Source organism: Etheostoma cragini, chromosome 5, assembly GCF_013103735.1.
Source record: "Etheostoma cragini isolate CJK2018 chromosome 5, CSU_Ecrag_1.0, whole genome shotgun sequence".
NCBI classification, from domain to species: Eukaryota; Metazoa; Chordata; class Actinopteri; order Perciformes; family Percidae; genus Etheostoma; species Etheostoma cragini.
In genome coordinates, this window is record NC_048411.1 from 4,230,382 (window position 1) to 4,238,444 (window position 8,063).

The 8,063-nt window shown below is 38.4% G+C and overlaps 1 protein-coding gene and 1 long non-coding RNA gene across 2 annotated transcripts in view; one reads left to right on the top strand and one right to left on the bottom strand.

Annotated features, from left to right (window-relative positions):
• The first annotated feature begins 906 nt into the window (after nt 1-906).
• Nucleotides 907-8,063, top strand: part of LOC117944638 — a 14,512-nt gene continuing 7,355 nt past the window's right edge. The window contains exon 1 of the long non-coding RNA XR_004656624.1: nt 907-917. This is a non-coding gene — a long non-coding RNA (uncharacterized LOC117944638). The remainder of the gene's footprint in view (nt 918-8,063) is intronic.
• ipo11 (importin 11) overlaps nt 6,867-8,063 on the bottom strand; it is a 130,872-nt gene continuing 129,675 nt past the window's right edge. Inside the window, exon 30 of the mRNA XM_034871622.1 lies at nt 6,867-8,063. This exon is cut by the window's right edge and continues 257 nt beyond it. The gene's annotated coding sequence lies outside the window, so the exon portion shown is untranslated.

Consider the following 8,063-nt stretch of genomic DNA (forward strand, 5'->3'; position numbering starts at 1 on the left):
GAGTGCATAAAAGAAGGGCTGCACTGACCATTAGTTTGATGATTAACCTGCCATTTTGTCAATCAATCAATTAAACGTATTGTCTATTAAATTTCAGAAAATAGTGAAAATGCCGGTTAGGTTTCCTAAAGTCGAAGGTTATTGTTGATTTTTCCCCAAACCCATTCAGCCCCAAATTCTATTAGGTTTATGATCACATATGACAAAGGGACAAGCAAAAGTAAGGTATTTTTACTTCAAATATGACTGCAAATGATTAACCATTTCTCAAAGTAGTTTTTCTATCCGTGAATTAATGATAATCTCATCAAATCTATAAGTTTGGAAATGTTTGTGTAATTTTGATGTGACAACTTTGTTCTAACCCTTTCATTGACTTTAAGTGACACCTGGCTTTGTCAACAACCCTAACCACACACACACACACACACACACACACGCACACACACACACACACACTTCTAAAATAAAGTAAGAATGGATTAAGGAGTTTAAAAGGTGTTAGTTGCCTCCACACAACTTTCGCTTACCCTTCAAAACTCATTAATCAGTGGGTCAAAGTGTGGCATTTAATCAGTGGTCTTTTTGCAGTTATGCAACACTCATTAGTGACAAACACGGGCAAGATGTTACATACATAAATATGGTATCTTGAATAGTTGTGGTACCCATACACCTACTTGAAAGGCATGCTGTATGGCCACGTACTGATCGCACATGTTTGGAACCTCAGGTTCTAATTACCGGCTGCCACGTCTAATCAGAATCAATACAAAGAGACAAACAGACACTCACCCACGTGTTGTCACTGATATCGGCCGCATAAGCCCTCACACAATCACAATGACAGGTAAGTGACAAAGACAGGCCATGGAGGACATATTCATGAGCTGTTATACAGGTATGGCCTTTTACTTGTCATTCTTTTTTTAAATCAGGCACACATGAGATTAGCCCGTTTCAGCCTTGAAGGCACAATAAAAAAGATGTCAGTAACTTTGAGAGATGTTAGATGTTTTGCATATGGGTGGCGAGCGTGATAAGGATCGATATTTTATTTATTTTTTCAATAGTTGTTGTGAGCACAACAGAAGTATATGTGGGCTAAACTGTGGATCATTTATTATTGCTTTGGCACAAAATACATTCAATGACTACATCTTTCAAATGCCATTCGTTGTTTTCTCACTATAACACAACAACCACCAAACTCTATGTACTAATTTGCACATGCTAACATACTGTTTTCAAAAGTTCAAAAACAATGACATGATAAAAAACTGAAAAAAGCTACATTGCTACAGTAGTATTGTAATGAAATCTATTTTGAATGGAAAAATTACATGCTATGGAAACGACTGGACAATTGGACCAACCGCAGCTGATTCTCTTTATGGATTAACACCTACACAGGCGTTACTCGTTCAATTTCATTACAAAAGGAGACCTCAGAATAGTTTTGACGTGACGTAACATGATGTAAACATGGACCCAGCAAGAGATGGAGAAGTGGCTGAAAGAGGAAAAAAAGAGTGGCTGGGAGTAGGCGAGGAATTCATTTGCGTGGTGGAAGAAGAAGAGGATGTCTCAGATGAGATTAGAGCTACTGTTATTGATCATGTAATCCATCATGGCGTCTCAGTGAGAGAGGCTGGTCACAGAGTGCAGCCAAATCCGCAACGCTCAACTGCGGCATGCATTAGCTTTCCCGGCAAACCAACAGGTAACTTGTATTCTGCATGGCATCTGACAGAGAGGCACATTACAGAAGTAAATAGAGCAAAACCTGCAAACCCACTTGTGTGTAATTGCTTTTGCTTTTCTGCTTAGGACTCAACGGCTACCTCACACAGGTGGTAGACGTAGGATACGTTACCGGATGTGCAGGAAACTGCCCTCGTTGATATGGTCATTGGAAACAACGGCATAAAACTCAATGAGATCCGTTACATTTTAAAATATTCACAGCATAACTACTATTTCTAGAGTCCTGAAAAAACATCAGGTCAGGATGAAGCAGTTGAATTCTGTGCATTTGGAGAGGAACCAGGCAACTCAGGAACCAATATGTCTAGTTATGATCACAATACTGTGCAATGCTTTTTGAACAAAACCAAACAAACATAAAGACATACATTTTAGGTAATGTATGCTACTGCAATAGCCCAACTCTTATGTTGCCTTGTGGATTTATCTTAGAGTGTCATGGAGGTTGAAGATAGGCATACACCCCACATTTTGATCTTTGTGGATGAGGCGGGTTTTAACTTGGTCAAAACATGGCGACGAAGAAAGAAAGTGAACGGGAAGAGAACCACAGTGGATGGCCTGGGCCAGAGGGGCGCTAACGTCACAATGTGTGCAGCAATATCTACCGATGGACTGCTGTTACCAAAACCATTAATTGGGCCATACAACATTTAGCGTCTCATTGTATTCCTGCATGATCTCTATGAAAGGGTTGTGCTTGCTGAGGCAACGGATGCAGAGAGAAAAAATGTGCCCACATTTATAATTGTATGGGACAATGTGGCAGCCCATCCGAGAATGGTGTCACCTCTCCTCCCACCTTACTCTCTGTTCCTCATCCCCATAGAGGAGTTCTTTTCCTAATGGAGGTAGAAGGTTTATGACCACCATTCACATAATCAAATAACCCTCTTGGGAGCAATAAAAGCTGGATGCCTGGGAATATCAGCAGAAGATTGCTTAGGATGCATCAGGCATGCCAGAAGACTCTTTCCTAGATGTTATAAGACATGATGTGGATGAGAACATGTGGCCAAATGCAGAAGACCGAGTACATTAGCATTCCGATTGTATTTGTATCAGTGGATGGTGTGTACAAAATCTTGTATTTTGGAATTACTGCAAATAAAAGACATACAATATACTGAAGAGTACTGCATCATGTCTGATGAATTCCAGTAACATGTATTGCAGTGAATCCTAAACAGCAGAAAGGTGTCCTTGTTTTACATACAACAACATTGTATAATGATACCTTTTGTTAGGGTATTTTAGGTTATTGTTTTGTGTGTTTGTTGGTTGTCAGCTGGTGTTATGAGTTGATTTGAGACATGCATGGAGTGATTTGGTAGTTTTAAGTGCATTTTGATTGTGAAATGAAGTGGTGTGCGATGCTGTGAGTTTTGAAAAAGTGACCTAAGTATTGAGAAATGCATCCAATATCCTTAAACATCGTCAAGGGGACACTATGGATTGAAGTTACGTTTGTAGAGATATCACCCATATTTAGGTACTGAACTCACTTAACATTAGTTTTACATTGATATACTCTATCTACAATATAAGTGTGACAAGCTACTTTATACAGCATGAATTCATCAAATGCATATTCATTTGGAGAGAATCAAGAACTCCACTTGAGAACTGCGGTTTCCTTCACACACTGTGACAAACGAATGGTGGTTTGATGGAGAGTTCTTAAGTTTCAGACAAAAAGTATTAAAGGACTAGTTCAACTGTTTGGGAAGAATACGGAGAAAGGATTGACACCACTCATAAAGGTGAAGATAAAGTCAATAATAAACTTTTCCTTCTAAATGCTTGCTAAAATAGTTTTGCCAGCTATATGTACAAATATTTTTGATTCACTGTATATAAAAATGCTGAATAGTACAGTGTCAACATTTCAACATAGTGTACACTTCTTTATATGGTAACACTTTATTTGAAGGTACTTACATAAGAGTGACATAACACAGTGATGACACATTAACCCAATCACTAACCATAACCTGTCATGAAAAAACCAAATGACACTTACTAAAAGTCATGTCATAAACATCTATGACATGTTCATGACAGTGTCATGTCACTTTTATGAAGATACCTTCAAGTGTAACCCTTTATTTTGTAGGGTAGAAACTCCACACCAAGTGTGACTGGACATATAAGGGGAGAAACTCTAAGAAAGATGTGTAATTGTAAACATCTCTATTTTGTTAATATATGACTTTCCATCTGCATAAAAACCTTTAAAACACTTTGATTCATCTTGGAATGCATTGGCAAACTTCTATGAACGCCAGCAGCACAAAGTTTTGGAGAGAAAAACATGCTACTGTGATAATTATCTTTGATATGGCGAAGTAATCCAATGAATAATGCAAGTTATGGATTATAGCCAATCTTCCGGCTCTCCTCTGTCATGCACGCCACAGGATAATTAACACAAAGCCTCGCTAATAGCCTACCTGTGGCTTTGTGTCTTTAAAGAACTACACTGTAGGAGTGAGGAGAAGAAAGATAAATGACTGAGTCCCTTGGATTAATAGTGTTTGGGAGGAAGAAACAAGACAGGAAGTGAAGGTCGGTGTAGAATCCTTAATCGTTTTCTTTGTACTAAGCCACTCCTGTAACCACTGCAGATGCACTGACGCTGCTGCCTTTGGTTTCTATTCTTTGAGCAGTCTGTAGCCAAACTCACAAAAGAAGTTGCCAGTCTGTGGAAAAGCAAAACAGGTTGAATTGCTTTGTAGAGCCGGTAGCAACTGAGCAGCACTGCTTTTAAAACAGGTACATTACTGCAAAATTTACAGAATTCCATGAAATCAATCCAATGCTCTTTTATTCTGTCAGATGTCAACATGCATGTCCATCTTTTGTTGTATAATAAATTGGTTTCTACTGTGTATTATTCATGAGTTCCATATGGAATGGACAATATCTTTGATGGATATAAACTAAGCTCATCCGCTAGAAAAGTGGCCCAATGGTTTATGTGGTTTCAATTTTGAAAGTAGAGTAAGAAAGAAGAAAAACAACATCATAAAGTAAATGTTGCAAAGAGGCCTGACCGTGTAATTAAGCTGTAAGAGAAGAAATTCAACCAGAAAGCTCGCCTCATCCAGCATTGTCACGTAAAATCAGTTTTCAGCCATGCTGACGCCATGGCTCTAAGGACGACGATGTTTCTTGGTCAGAACATGAATCCTAATAACTTCGGTGATGCCCTGAATTCCTCCAGTGTCCCCACCAGTTTAGATATATGATTTGCAGTCCTAACATTTGGCACACACATTCCCCACAGAGAGTTATTAATTTGGTCATCACCATAACATTATAACTAGCAATATCATGAATTCAAAAATGTATTTTCGACTTTGGTTAATAATCAAATACGTGCAAAACTATTTAATTTCCCATCAGCCTACATTATACCTGAAACATGCTAATGTTGTCATTATGTGAATGTTAGCAATGCGGATGTAGCATTTTGCTGAAAGCCTTAGAGAACCGCATGGCTGTAGACTAATCTCCATTCTAAATCTATGTGTGGGATCTATGTATACTTAAGTTTCCTTTTTTAGATTTAGATTTATAGATTGCATAACAAGAATATGTATACATGTGCCATGATCTTGCTTTTTCAGAGATGCTTCGTCTTCCCTTTTCCATTGCTATCAAAGTTTAGCTCTCAGCGGTGCAGTACCCAGGATAACGGTCCGTCTTCAAGTCCGTCAGGTAGTTTTTAAACTTCAAGCAAGTGCAATAGTGGTCTAATATGCTTAAAATTACTTTTCTGAAACAGTATCAAGGACTCTAGAGGATCTGTGTTTTCAGTTACAGTACATGGTACAATCAAAAAATGGAAATCCACAAACTAATATTTTGGCTGATTACTGCATTTTTATTGAATGCTTTGGAAAAAGCAACAAGGATTATTTTCCATCAAAGCGTAACCAAATGTATAACCCCAAAACATCCCTTTAGTGTGTTTCGGGTTACATTCTTAACTTCATAATTGCGGTCATTAACAGAATACGAGGACAGAAATCATCTACTGTTTACACTAGTTAAGAAATTGACATAATAATAAGAAAGGTTTTTTTAGTTTCAAGGATAGGTAAGGCTGAAAGCATAAGGCCGGTATTCTGACTGCTACTCAACTATCACAGTGTCAAGATGATCTCCTTCCCAGGGAGGTGGACCAACCTAACTAGAGCAAATAAAACCATATTTATCCATAATTTCCAGAAGAATGGATTATATATAATCCATTCTATAATATATTATATATAATGGATTATATATAAGGCAGGGTAACACAAAGTAAATTCAATTTTTCACTGAAAACAATAGATACATTTGTATGAACCCATCTGGATTCTGCATTAAACAGGTTTATGTTTAGCCATTTTTTTTCAACTATTAAAAGGTGCCTTTTATGAGTTCCTGCATGGTTTCAGCGCAATTTAACTTTTATCTCAAATCGTTGGCATCTCTCCTTGATCCGCTAGCTGCCTGCCCCCTGAATACACTGTGATAAAAAGCCCAGTCTTGGGAGACAACACAGGGGTTGTGAAGGTCAAACACTAACGGCACGGCACAGCCTGTGCACAGGAATAAACAAAACACTAAACGGGCGACCTCTAGCTCACCCAGTAAGAGCGTGGGCCCCATGTAGGCTGAGTCCTCTGCAGCGGCCCGGGGTTCGAGTCCGACCTGCGGCGCTTTGCTGCGTGTCAACCCCCATCTCTCTCCCACCTTTCCTGTCTATCCACTGTCACTCTGAAATAAAGGGGTAAAAGCCCCCCCTTAAAAACACACACACACATACACACATACACACACACACACACAAAACTCCAGCCAATCACCGACAAGATGGATGGGGGAGGGTGTGGGGGTTAGTGACAGTCATTACAGTTACAGAAACATGTTTTTAAACTTCATGCAAATGCAATAGTGGTCTAATATGCTAGAAATTACTTTTTTGAAGCAGTATCAAGGACTCTAGAGGATCTGTGTGTTTAGAATTGACTTAAGACGTTAACAGAAGTGAGCATGCAGGAACTCCTAGTGCACCTTGAAAGGCAACATTAAGTCATTTGTTTTGACTTTATAATACTGTACAGGTTTGCCAAATGTCCAAATAATCAATTGTTCTGTGAAAAAATGACTGGAAAAGTGGTTCTCTACCACAAAATCTCTACCAATAAAAAGTCATTAACCATTGGTCGAACCGGCAGGGCAGCAGGACAGCGACACGCAACACAATGTATTTGACTCCTAAAGTCGCAGTGGCTCACGATGGGACTTATTTAACAGCTACCTAGGTCAGAATTCATCAAATTAAATAGTTAAGACACAGTCTAATGTTATGTTATGTCTATTTTGTACAAGTTATTGAGACCTGAAATATGGCAACAGTTTAAGATGTGGGTCTTAATGCAACTAAAGCTTAATTTGCATAATCCTGCTGCACTGCTCCGAGGCGTTCTACCACTGTTATGTGAGAAGATACCAATGAGAAAAAGATGAAAACAGATGAAACAGTTTTTGGTTATTAAAGTGCTCCAACACACCATCAATTAGCAGCAGTATGTATGCACATATAAATGTGGTTCAGCAATCAACCATTTAAAAATCACCCATTTTACAGTCAACAAAATGTCCCTCTAACTCAACTCAAAAAGAAAGAAACATACTCATGAGTTCTTTCAGTAGTTACTTCAACTTGACCTCTGGTTATGACAAAATTATTATCTTTAAATGGAAGAGAAATTAACACAAACTAAAAACAAACTAAAATATTGAAATGCAGAATATCATCCATACTTTACATACATAGAAAAATTTACATTTCTTTTTTTCTTTTTTCTTTTTAAGAATAGATTCTGTAAACACTGCTTTAGGTCCTTTAGGTAAGGTTTATGCACATTTCTGCTATGTTTCTCCATAGAAAATAGTCTGAGGCTCCTGCTCTGTCACCTGCAGGGAACAGTATATACTCCTCACATCCCCAACCTGTATACCATCCGTCCAATTTTCTACCCATTCCACCTTAAAACCACAAAAAGAGAAGAAACTACAAGAATTGAGTGGAAGCTCTAGTGTGGTGATGTTCTTATGTAGGTGTGACGCTACTTTCACGTTTTAAAGTACCCACTTAAAACCCATCTTGGTAAAAAACAAAAAGAGATGTGAAGGATTGAAAAACTAGAGAAAGGGATGAGGGGTGTTATCTGAGGACAGATGACAAGGCTAGGTCTGAATATAGATAAGGCAAAGCATGGGTAGCGGCTGAGAAGGGG